A 13379-nucleotide genomic window follows, 5' to 3' on the forward strand; every position below is an offset into this window, starting at 1 on the left:
AATATTAAAAACGTATTAATTACATCACTTAGTGTTTTTTCTCTGTTTTCTTCCCCATCCACAGATACACTGTATGTAGAATATATACATGCACCTTAGTTTTACTAAAATGACTAGGATTTTTGTAAATTTTGTCATTCCTATAATATTTTGTGAAAAGCTTATTAATTAATATGTTTCTCCAACATTATTTTAATCATATGTAGATCTCATATAACAGCAAATACCCGATTGTTGGACATATTAGATTTTTTAGTTTTTTCCTTTTTTATAAACGCTGATAAATATCTTTGTAATGCAAATTTTATGTTGATTCTCAATTAGTTCCTTAGAATAAGTTCCTTAAAGTGAAATTTCTGGATCAAAGAATATATATCTTTTAAGACTTTTAATCTGTACTATTAAAATTTTCTCTAAAAATTTTTAAAAATTATACCAGCAGCGGGCTGGGTGCAGTGGTTCATGCCTGTAATCCCAGCACTTTGGGAGGCCAAGGTGGGTGGATCACGAGGTCAGGAGATCAAGACCATCCTGGCTAACACAGTGAAACCCTGTCTCTACTAAAAATACAAAAAATTAGCCAGGCGTGGTGGTGGGCGCCTATAGTCACAGCTACTTAGGAGGCTAAGGCTGAGGCAGGAGAATAGCAGGAACCCGGGAGGCGGAGCTTGCAGTGAGCTAAGATCACGCCACTGCACTCCAGCCTGGGCGACAGAGCGAGACTCTGTCTCAAAAAAAAAAAAAAAAATTATACCAACAGCATCAGGGCCACTGTTAGCCACTATAGCAATTTTTGGTAAGTAAGAGAACCTTCTTCAGTTGGATGCCATCCTGTAACAGGATGGATAGTAAAGCATGGGCTGGATGTCAGCCCCATTTCACTCCCTTCCCTTGCTGGGGTCCTATGTGAGGGTACAACCCGCACAACTGTATATGTAGTGGCTTTGAGCAGTGTGTGAGAGTGCTTGTGTGCTTATACCTTCCGCCTGGTTTTCAAGACACAGAGACTGCTGTTATTGTGTAATATGTAATGAGAATATGGGCTTTGGATTCAGACCTAGGCTTTAGTCCCATTTCTCCTATTTCCTAACTCTTTAACTTTGATCAAATTAAGCCTCCTAAATTTTAGTTTCCTCATCTGTAAAATGGGGATGATAACAACATTCTTTAATGGGGTGGTTGTAAGAATTAAATGAGCAAGTGTATTAGGTTGAACCTTATGAAATTGCCATTTTCATATGGTTCATCCTAAATATCTTAAGCCTTTAGCAGAGTAGCTGGGACATGATAAGAGTTCCATAAAGGTTAGCTGTTGATGTTTGTATTCTTAGGATCATTATTTAAATTGTGCTTTAATTTTTTAATAAGTTGGTTTCTTAGTGGGTACCTGCATATTTGCTCTAGAATGACCCTTTATACTTTGTGCTTATTACATTCCCTGGACCATACTTTAAATGTAATTCTATTTTGAAACAAATCTAAGGCCTGGTAGTGAAAATGAATTTAAGTGCTTAGAAAAAGCCAGCTGAGAAGATCAATCCATATTTTTCCCTTCTCAGTAATTAATTATAACCATGTTGATATTAATATTTTAAGGAAGAAGTAGTGGTTTCTGGTGCATAATAATATTTTACTACAAAATGCAGTTCCACAATGAAAGAATATGGCTCTGCTTTCTTCACTTGTTCTGATACAAAAAGTGATATAGTTCAAAGGCATTATTTTGGCTGTGTTTAGATTTTTTTCATATCTTTCATCAAGCAACCTCTTTTTTTTTTTCTTAGCAACAGAACCACTTGTTATGTTCCAGAAAAACATCCTCAGGGTGTGTTGTGTAGCAAGTGGAAATTACATGAATGTTGTATTACGTTTACAAGTTCCCATGAGTATTTGGAAGCTTACAGTGTTCTCTTTTGCAGAACACTTGGCCATTTGGGGAAAAAACTAACATATACATAGAAGACAACAGCCAACATTTTGAAAGATATACATGTTGCCTAAGTATTGACCCAGATTCTCTCCCTTGAGGATGATGGGAACAGAAATTAAATGATGGGAACAAGAAGAAATTGACCTGTGTTCTAAATGTGACCAGTATCAGATATTTGGCCCTAATTACTACAGTATAGATACATGATATATTACGTTTGGCTCATCCCCATTCTCGGTCTTGCAGTGCACCCCTCCTATATCCCCCAGGCCTATTCATATGCTATATACCATCATTTGACTAGTTTTGCTGAAATTTTGGCCCTAATCTTTTAGTTGTCTCAAAATCTTCTATGTTGTACAAATTGTATAGGATTAAAGCCCCCAGATTCACCCAAACTTTTGGAGCCCTCTGTGTTTTGCTCTTAATACGTTTCTAAATTTATCTGCCATAGTTGTATCTCATGGGTTGTTTCAACCAAACTCACTCATTTTTCTGTTAGTGTTTATGAGTACTATCTGCTAATTACTGAGCTGGGTGCCTAGACTACAAAGATGACTCTGACAATTCTTGCCTTTTGAGACCAAGATATAGGTATAGATATAGATATATCAGTATTATGATAGATCCATAATGCCTACTGGATAACTACTATGTGGCAGGCATTATTCTATATGTAATTGTATTAGTTTACTAGTGCTACCATAACAAAATATAACAGAAATTAATTTTCTCACAGTTCTAGAGGTTATCAATTCAAAATAAAAGTGTCAGCAGGTTGGTTTCTCCTGAGGCCTCTTTTTCTTGGCTTGCAGATGGCGGCCTCCTTCTCTCTGTGTCCTCACATGGCCTTTTCCCTATGCCTGTGTGCCCTTGGTGTTTCTGGTGTGTCCAAATTTTCTCTCCTTATAAGGACATCAGTCAGATTGGATTAGAACCCACCCATATGTCCTCATTTTAATTATCTTTTTAAAGGCCTTGTCTCCAAATACAGTCATATTTTAAGGTACTAGGAGTTAAGCCTTCCACATATAAATTTTGAGGAGATGCATTTCAGCCTGTAACAGTTATATGAAACACAATCCCTACTATATAGAAAGTCATCAATTTTTAGAGATGATAAATACACTTATCAAATTATTGGTGATTATAATAACAAATATTATTAAGATAAAGGGATACCATAGAGGTGGCAATCATGAATAATGTCTTAAGGTGCCAGCAGATGATTATAAGACGGTGTCATAAGGTCTTATTAGAAATATGTTACCAGGTTAGTGGAGCACAGAAGAGAAGACACTACCTGGAGATTAGCAAGATTGGGAAGGGCGTTGATTCTAGGCTGAGGAAACAGAGGTATGAAAAAAACAAGTCTGGAGAATAGAGTGCCTCCGTGGAGGAGTGGTGGGAAACTAATTTGCTTCTCTACTCACTGACTCAACATTTATTGAGCATCTTTTTGTTAAATATTCTCTGTGTATAAATCCTGTTTAAGGCTAGAGATACGCAGATGGTTAAGACACAGCCTTGACCTTTTAGTATCAAATTTGGGGTAGAGGTCAAGGCAGTTGTAAGATGGAGGTTGGAACATCAGTTAAGATTTAATTGCAGTGGCTGCAGGGATTAAATATAGAGGTCTTAGTGACCAACCATTTAAATATGGTGGACAAAAACCTAGAATGATCCCTGAGGTTTTGGTCTGGTTAGAGGAATCTGGGAAGGTAAACCAATGGAGGAACAGATTTATGGGCAGGATGTCAAATTCAATTTGGGACATGTTAATATGAGTCATATTTGGTACACCCAGACAAAATGCAGACCTTATTTATTTATTTATTTATTTATTTATTTATTTTTGAGACGGAATCTTGTTCTGTTGCCTGGCTGGAATACAGTGGTGTGATCTCGGCTCACTGCAACCTCCGCCTCTCGGGTTCAAGCAATTCTCCTGCCTCAGCCTCTCCAGTAGCTGGGATTATGGGCGCGTACCATCACACCCAGCTAATTTTTGTATTTTTAGTAGAGATGGGGTTTCACCATGTTGGCCAGGATGGTCTCGATCTCTTGACCTTATGATCCGCCTGCCTTGGCTTCCCAAAGTGCTGGATTACTAGTTGTATATGTGGTTCTGGAGATTGAAAGAAGTAGGAAGGAGATATGGTTGGGAGTCATCATTGTAGAGGAGTGAAGGAGATTTCATAGACAGTGTGTAGAATGAGAAGAGAGAGGAGCCCAGGAGGGCCCCTTTTCTAGGAAATATGGGTCCCAGTTCTTGCCCAGTGTAAGTCCCAGTCTTACTGTTTCAGGACCTTTGTCAAATGTATCGCCTCTACTGGGAGTATTTACATGTTTTTCTTTTTAAATCAGTTTTATTGAGATATAAGCAACATACAAGAAAATGTACTTTTTAATAGCACGTAGCTTTTAAAATCACATATAGTTTTAAAACTTCACCTACCCGGCTGGGCACGGTGGCTCACGCCTGTAATCCTAGCACTTTGAGAGGCCAAGGTGGGCAGATCACGAGGGCAAGAGATCAAGACCATCCTGGCCAACATGGTGAAACCCCGTCTCTACTAAAAATACAAAAATTAGCTGGGTATGGTGGTGTGCGCCTGTATTCCCAGCTACTTAGGAGGCTGAGGCAGGAGAATCGCTTGAACCTGGGAGGCGGAAGTGCAGTGAGCCGAGATCGCGCCACTGCACGCCAGCCTGGAGACAGAGCAAGACAACGTCTCAAAAAAATAAAATAAAATAAAAAATAAAATAAAATTTACCTACTCTTCAGGGAATACTAAAATGCTAAGTTCATGAAAGATTTTTCTGATTTCCTTCCAGTTGTAAGTAACCCCTTTATCTCGGAATCTCATGATGTAACTTTTCTGAGACATTTATTACTTTTTTGCTCATAGTTATTTGTTTACTTATCCTTATCCCTTATTTTAGACTCTAAGCCGATTGAGAACAGGATCTGTATAGGCATCTTGTGTAAAGCATGTTCTTAATAAATGTGGCCAATGAGTAAATTTTATTTATTATTCTATTTTTATTTTATTTACTTATTTATTTTCAGACAGGGTTTTGCTCTTGTTGCCCAGGCTGGAGCACAATGCCACGATCTCAGCTCACTGCAATCCCCGCCTCCCGGGTTCAAGTGATTCTCCTGCCTCAGCCTCCTGAGTAGCTGGGATTATAGGCATGTGCCACCATGTCCAGCTAATTTTTGTATTTTTAGTAGAGACAGGGTTTCACCATGTTGGTCAGGCTGGTCTCGTACTCCTGTCCTCAGGTGATCCACCCGCCTCAGCCTCCCAAAGTGTTGAGATTACAGGTGTGAGCCACTGTGCCTAGCCTCTATTTTTAGATACTAACTCAAGGAATCTCAGATTAAGTAGAAATTGTAAAATGGAGACATGGTAACATTCTGTGGAAATATGCATAAATACTAATAATATATAAATATGACCCGAACCAGTAAATACAGTTAAAATTTTTTTTGTTTTTTGTTTTCTTTGGAGACAAGGTCTCATGCTGTTGCCTGGACCTGAGTACAGTGGCATGATCATGGCTCACTGCAGCCTTGACCTCCTGGGCACCAGTGATCCTCCCACCTCAGCCTCCCGAGTAGCTAGGACTACAGCTACAGGACTTACCACCATGCCTGGCTAATTTTAAAATTTTTTGTAGAGATGGGATCTTGCTATGTTGACTATGCTGGTTTCAAACTCTTCAAGTAATCCTCTTGCTGCATCCTCCCAAAGTGTTGAGGTTACAGGTGTGAACCACCATGCCCAGCCAAATTTCTTATTTAGGAAATTATTTAGGATGAAAAATCATACCATAAAAATTAGCTTTTCTTAAAAATATGGTTACTCTTAATAATTTTATTGAACAAAATCTCAGCTAATATACTTCTGGGATTTTTTTTTCTTCATAATGAACTAAAAGTGAAAGTTTACCAATTACAAAAGAAACATCAACACAGTGAAATTGCTGTTACTTTCATTAAAGTAGTGCTTCTATTAATTTTATAGTTACTCATCTGTATGTCCTAAGTAGCCATTACTTTTTGCTGAAGACAAATGTAAGTGGTAATATCTTTATTTTATAGATGAGGAGATTGGGGCTCAGAGAGATTATATAATTATCTGTGTGCAAACCCTCAGATGTTATATGGCACAACTGAATGGATTGAGAGCTGTCTTGACTTCATTGCCAATATGTGGGGTTTTTTTGCTGTGCTTATGTAACTTGCAAATTTCATGGATTTGGACGATCTTAAAATCTTAAAGTATGAGACAGAGTGAAAACTCATAAATATGTAGTTTCTATTCCCACACAATTTTAAACCTAGAGTTTTAAGTGATGAGTGAGTTTCTGAATCCACAGACAAAATTATATTCATGTGCAGTTTTCAACTTTTATTCTATTCTTTTTTCCCTCCCCCAAGAGGAGGTCTCACTCTGTTGCCTAGTCTGGAATGCAGTGGTGCGATCATGGCTCACTGTAGCCATCATAGCTGACTTGAGACATCGACCTCCCTGGCTCAAGTAATCTTCCCACTTCAGTCTCCTGAATAGCTGGGACCACATGAGCCACCAAGCCTGTCTAACTTTTTAATTTTTTGTAGAGATGGGGTCTCCCTATGTTGCCCAGGCTTGTCTCAAACTCTTGGCCTCAAGCAATCCTCCTGCCTCAGTCTCCCAAAGTGTTGAGATTACAGATGTGAGCCAACATGCCCAACCATGTTCTGTTCTTATATGGATGCAGGTCAAAAAGAATAAGAACCTAGGATTGTCATAGACATCCCTTCTACTTTGAATATTCTTCAAGTTTGTGATTATATGCTATGTATAATCTTAGACAATCTTCTAAACAATGATTGAAAAGAATTGTAATGATAGGCACATGAAAAAGCAATGCCCTGGCCCAGCGCAGTGGCCCACACCTGTAATCCCAGCACTTTGGGAGACCAAGGTGGGCAGATCGCTTGAGCCCAGGAATGTGAGACCAGTGTGAGACCTGGGCAACATGGCAAGACACCATCTCTACAAAAAGTACAAAAATTAGCCAGGCGTGGTGGCGCATGCTTGTAGTCCTATTAATAGCTGCTCGGGGCACTGAGGCAGAGAGGACTGTTTGAGGCCAGGAGGTTGACGCTGCTATAAGGCATGATCATGCCACTGCATTCTAGCTTGGGTGACAGAGTGAGATTTTGTTCCCCTACCCCCATCCCCCCAAAAAAGCAGTGTTCCCTCTCAAATGCAGATTTTTTTAAAAGAATATATTCCTTGTCTTCCATACTAGTGGGAAATTTTTATGGAATTTTTTTTCTTCACTTATTCTTTTTTCTTGCTTAATTTAGGGTAGTGTTGGGATAGAAGATACACTTTATAAAAAGCAGAAAGACCAATCATTGAGTTATTTTAGAGATAATATGCCAGATCCATGCCTTTAGATTTAATCTTACCTTTTTTTTTAGTTTCTCTTCATTCAAGCCGAGGTAGAAAGCCAGTGGTGGAAAGTTGTGGTATTGCATAGGCTACAAACATTGTATTGTCAACTTGAAAGTATAGCTACTTCTAAGGATGTTGATGTTCATTGTAGTTTTTTATTATAGTAGCTAAAATTAGAAGCAACTTAAAGCTTCCAAAAAGAGAACAATACTTTTGAAAAATTAAGGCACATCCTACTTTGGATTGTTGCACAACTATTAAAGTTTGGTTTTCAAAGAGTATTTAAAAGACACCAGGAGACTTCTTTTCTTCTTCTGGCCAAGATGGAGTAAAAGGGACTCTATTTATTTACCCCCTCACATGAAACAATGAAAAAAAAAAAAAGAACAAAATATATTTAAAGAAAAACTGTTTGGAAGGCATTGGACACCAGGCAACACAGGACAGTGATTCCCAAAAGATAGAAACAAATAAGAGGAGTAGTGTGGTTGCCTGGAGACAAGTTCCAGATACCAGCCCCAGGAGGAGCAGCCCAGGTGTATTCTGGAGGTCCTCTGAATTGGGGAGCCAGACCTGGAGTCTGAAGAGGCCACAGTGGTTTGCGTTTGCAGGGCAGATTACCAGAAAGAAGAAAGCTGCACAGAGAGAACACTCTGGCTATCTCCAGGAGGTCCTACCCTAGTGTTTAACTAAGTACTGGTTAGTGCATATGTGTGAGAAAACTCTGAGGCCAGAGAAAGAGAGGGAATATTCCTTAAAGTTCACACAGGGGCCGCAATAGAGTTAGAGCTGATAAACCAACAAGGAGATAAAATGGAATCATAAAAAGGTATACAGTAATTCCAAGAGAAGTGAGGAAAAAGAGGAAAAAGGGAACAAAAAACATATAGGCCAAGTAGAAAATAAATAGCGACCATATAAATAATCACATACATCACATTAAAAGTAAATGCTCTAAACCAGGGGTCAGCAGACTATCATCAAGCTGACAGCCTGTTTTTGTAAGTCAAATTTTTTTACTGGAACAAAATTATTCCCCCCATCCCCGCTTTTCAGTTCAGTGATAAATGATGTCTACAAAAAGCCTACAGTTCTCATCATACTAGTGATGAAAGAGTAAGTACTTTCTCCCTAAGATCAGAAACATGACCAGGATGTCTGCGCTTACCACTTCTATCAACATTAAACTGGAGCTTTCAGCCAATGCAGTAAGGTAAGAAAAAGAAATAAAGGCATCCCTACTTCCAGAAAGAAAGAAGTAAACCTGTTGTTGTTTGTAGACGTATGATGTCTACATAGAAAATCCTATGGAATATTTAAAGAAGCTATTAGAACATATAAGTGAAGTTAGGGTTGCAGGAGACAGGATCAGCATGTAAAACACTTGTTTTTCTATATACTAGCAACAAACAGGAAATTGAAATAACATCAAAAAATAACATGAAATATAGATAAATCTGACAAAAGGCATGTAAGACTTATACATTGAAAACTATAAAATATTGGTGAGATAAATTAAAGAAGACCCAAATAAATGGAGATATATGTTATGGCTTATGGATTGGAAGACTCAACATTATGAAAATGTAATTTCTCCCCAGATTGAACCACAGGTTCGACACCATTGTATCAGAATTCCAGCAGGCATTTGATAGAAATTGACAAGCTTATTCTAAAATTCATATGAAGATGAAAAGGACCTAGAATAGTCAAAACAACTTTAAAAAATAAAAACAGCTGGAAGACTTAATACTACCTTATTGTAAGACTTAAAAAGTTACAGTAATCTAGACAGTGTATATTGGCATGAAGTTTGACAAATATGTCAATGGAATAGCGTAGAGTCCTGAAATAGACGCACACATAGAGGGTCAATTGCTTTTTGACAAAGATATAAAGTCAGTTCAGTGAAGAAAGTAGATTAATTTCAACAGACAGTATAGGAACAATTGGATATCAGCACACAAAAAAAGACTGTATGCAGAAGTTGACTCACAATGGATCACATACCTAAATACAAGAGCTTAAAACTTATAGCCAGAATATTAAGTCTCAGAATTTAATAATAACCCAATTTAAATAATGGACATAAGAGCTGAAGACACTTTACCAAATAAGATATACGGAAGACAGATACACACATGAAAAGATACTCAACCTCATTAATCTTTTTATTTATTTATTTGTTTGTTTGTTTATTTATTTTTTGGAGACAGAGTTGCTCTGTCACCTAGGCTGGAGTACAGTGGCATGATCTCAGCTCACTGCAACCTCCGCCTCCTGGGTTCAAGCAATTCTCCTGCCTCAGCCTCCCGAGTAGCGGAGATTGTAGGCACACACCTCCATGCCTAGCAATTTTTTTTTGTATTTTTAGTAGAGATGGGGTTTCACCATTTTGGCCAGGCTGGTCTCGAACTCCTGACCTCAGGTTACCCGCCCACCTCGGCCTTCCAAAGTGCTAGGATTACAGGTGTGAGCTACTGTGCCCAGCCAACCTCATTAATCTTTAGTGAAATGCAAATTAAGACCACAGTGAGGCCGGATGCAGTTGCTCACGCCTGTAATCCTAGCACTTTGGGAGGCCAAGGTGGGTGGATCACCTAAGGTCAGGAGTTGGAGACCAGCCTGGCCAACATGGTGAATCCCTGTTTCTACTAAATATACAAAAATAATCTGGGTGGGGTGGCACACACCTGTAATCCCAGCTACTCAGGAGCCAAGATTATGCCACTGCACTCCAGCCTGGGCGACAGAATGAGACCCTGTCTCAAAAAAAAAACCAAACAAACCGCAGTGAGACAGCATTAAACACTTGTAAGAATCGTCTAAAACTGAAAAGACCATATCAAATGTAATCAAGGATGTAGAGTAACAGGAACTGTGATGCACTGTGGTGGGAATGTAAAATGGAACTGCTGACTTGGAAAACAGTCTAGAAGTTTCTTAGAATGTTTAACATATATGTATTATAGTCGTCCCTCCATATGTGTGCTTTGGAACCTGTGGATACAAAGGGCTGACTGTACTACCTTATTTTATTTATTTGTTTATTTGTTTATTTATTTATTTATTTATAAATAAAGAGACACTGTCTTGCTCTGTCACCCAGGCTGGAGTGCAGTGGCGCGATCTCGGCTCACTGCAACCTCTGCCTCCTGGGTTCAAGCAGTTCTCTGCCTCAGCCTCCTGAGTAGCTGGGATTACAGGCGCCTGCCTCCACGCCTGGCTAATTTTTTTGTGTTTTTAGTAGAGATGGGGTTTCACCATGTTGGCCAGGCTGGTCTTGAACTCCTGACCTCGTGATCCACCCACCTTGGCCTCCCAAAGTGCTGGGATTACAGGCGTGAGCCCCCATGCTCGGCCACTACCTCATTTTATATGAGAGACGTAAGCATCTGCGGATTTGATATTCAAGGGGAGATGGGGTCCTAGAACCAGTCCCCTGCGGTTGCTGAAGAACTGTACCTATCATTTGACCTAGCTATTCCACCCCTTAGTATTAACCCAAGGAAAATTAACATGTATATTTCCATACAAAGGCTTGTTCATCAATGTTTATGGTGACTTTGTTTATAATAGCCAAAACTCAGAATTATCCCTAATGTCCACCAGCATGTGAATGGATAAACAAATTGTGTTATACTCATATAATGGATTAGTTCAGCACTAACAAATAACGAAGTACAGATACATGCAAAAATAGGGACCAATAATTATTTTTATGCTTAAATAATTATGCTGAGTGAAAGAATCCTGATTAAAAATGTTCTTTGTGATTCCACTCGTATATATAATTCTAGAAAATATAAACTGATCTATAGCAAGAGAAAGCAGGTCCTTCATTGCTTGGGAATAGAGGGCTGTGGGGAAGGGTGAAGGGAGGAAAATCAAGGGTCACAAGAAACTTTTGGTGATGACAGATATGCTCATTGTCTTTTTTTTTTTTTTGAGACAGGATCTTGCTTTGTTGCTCAGGCTGGAGTGCAGTGGTGTGAACATGGCTCACTGCAGCCTCGACTTCCTTGGGCTCAAGCAGTCCTGCTGCTTCAGCCTCTCAAGTAGCTGGGACCACAGGCATGCACCACCATGCTTGCCTAATTTTTGTACTTTTTGTACAGAGTGGAGCAGGTAACGGGAATGAGTCAAGAGTGGAGACACGGTGGCTCGCCATGTTGCCCAGGCTGGTCTCAAACTCCTGGGCTCAAGCAGTCCTACTACCTTTCCCTCCCAAAGTGCTTTGACTACAGGCACGATCACCTCCCCTGGCCCATTCATTATCTTTATTGTGGTAATGTTATGGATGTGTACTTATGTCAAAATGTATCAAATTGTATACTTTAAGTATGAGCAACTTATTATATGTCTATTATGCTTCAATAGATCTATTTTTAAACTTAGGGAAGTACAATATGTTAATAATGCAGATTACAAAATCATTGTGTTTTTTGTTCATAAAGAGAATTGTTGAGACACATATTCATGTGCCTACATGGTATCTCCATTGGGATATTTTTTAGGCATCTCCAAACTGACATGCCTGAAGCTAAACTCTTTAAAATTACTCTCTAACTTCTTTTCCTCCTTTCCTGTCTATTCTGGTTTTTTTGTTTGTTTGTTTGTTTTTGCATCTTTATAAATAGTATGTCCATCTCCCCATTTTTTATGCAAGAAGCTAGGAAATCATCTTTGATATTTATGTTACCCTCTTATCTACTTTATCACCAAATTGTGTCATTGAGAGCACATTTCAAATCTGTAATCTCGTCTTTCACCACCACCACCACCATTACCCCAGTTCAAGTTATCATCTTCTCTCACTAAAAAAAAAGCCTAGTGACTATGCTCCCTGGTGTTATTCTTGACTCCTCTCAATCCAGTGATCAGAAAACAGCCACAGCAGATCTTTTCAATGATTTTCATTGCTCTTAGGATACAATCTGAAATCCTTTCAATATGATCAGTTCCTCTTTGCCTCTTGCTTATTATGTTCTGACTACTGTTATAAATAAAGTTTCAGTACCTCAAAAAGCACTTGAATATAAAATTTTCTTTTTAATTCTCAGCAAGGCAAGTTCTTCTATAGAAGGGTGCACCCTTATAGATGGAGCAATGGTGGGCGCCCACTTGGACAAGGGAGGGGAAGGGGTTATTGTCCCTGATGCACGTGACCCCCGCTGCTGTGTCGTTCTCCTATTGGCTAGGGTTAGACCACACAGGCTAAACTAATTCCGATTGGCTAATTTAAAGAGAATAACGGGGTAAGTGGTTTGGCAGGAAAAATGGTTATGACAGAGCAGGTAATAGGAATGAGTTAGGGTGGAGTAGGTAATCGGAATGAGTTAGGGTGGAGCAGGTTATCGGAATGAGTCAAGAGTGGAGTAGATAATCGGAATGAGTCAGGGTGGAGCAGGTAATCGAAAAAGATTGCTTTATGAGGAAGTTAAGTTTAAAAGTAGAAGGCAAAGAATTGAACATACTGACGTATCGATTCTTTGAAATTTAGAACTCATAACACTACACTGGCTGCATTTCAGTTTCTTGAAATCTCCAAACTCTTTACTGCAGGATTTTCTCACATGGTATTTTCTGAACCTGCACTAGTTGTTTTTTTTTTGCCTTACTCTTTCAGTAGCTACTCCAGTCTGTGCTTCAAGTGTCAGTTTAAATGCCTGTTCTTCAGAGAGGCTTCTTCCTGACTTGCTCAATCTAAATTGGAACCCACACCAGTATCCTGTAGGTTTTCTTCATAGCTGTTATTCAGGGTGTTTTGCTTTTGGGTTTTTTCTTTTTTGGAGGGAGGAGGTGTTAATTTGGATGTATGAGAGATTATTTGTTCCTGTAGTGGTCTGAAAAAGTCCTTGAAAGTTGATATCATGTATGTTTTGTTCACTGCTGCGGGTGGCCACCATCCAGCTTTCCCTGGTGCAGTCGACAACATTTGTTGAGTGAATGTTTAGAGAAAATGTGTTGGAAGTAAATATATCAGTGGTGCC

General features: G+C 39.0%; 1 protein-coding gene across 6 annotated transcripts in view; it reads left to right on the forward strand.

Annotated features, from left to right (window-relative positions):
* ATAD2B (ATPase family AAA domain containing 2B) overlaps positions 1 to 13379 on the forward strand; it is a 233208-nt gene that overhangs the window by 143047 nt on the left and 76782 nt on the right. The window lies entirely within an intron of this gene.

This window comes from Pongo abelii, chromosome 12 (assembly GCF_028885655.2).
Source record: "Pongo abelii isolate AG06213 chromosome 12, NHGRI_mPonAbe1-v2.0_pri, whole genome shotgun sequence".
Lineage (NCBI taxonomy): Eukaryota > Metazoa > Chordata > Mammalia > Primates > Hominidae > Pongo > Pongo abelii.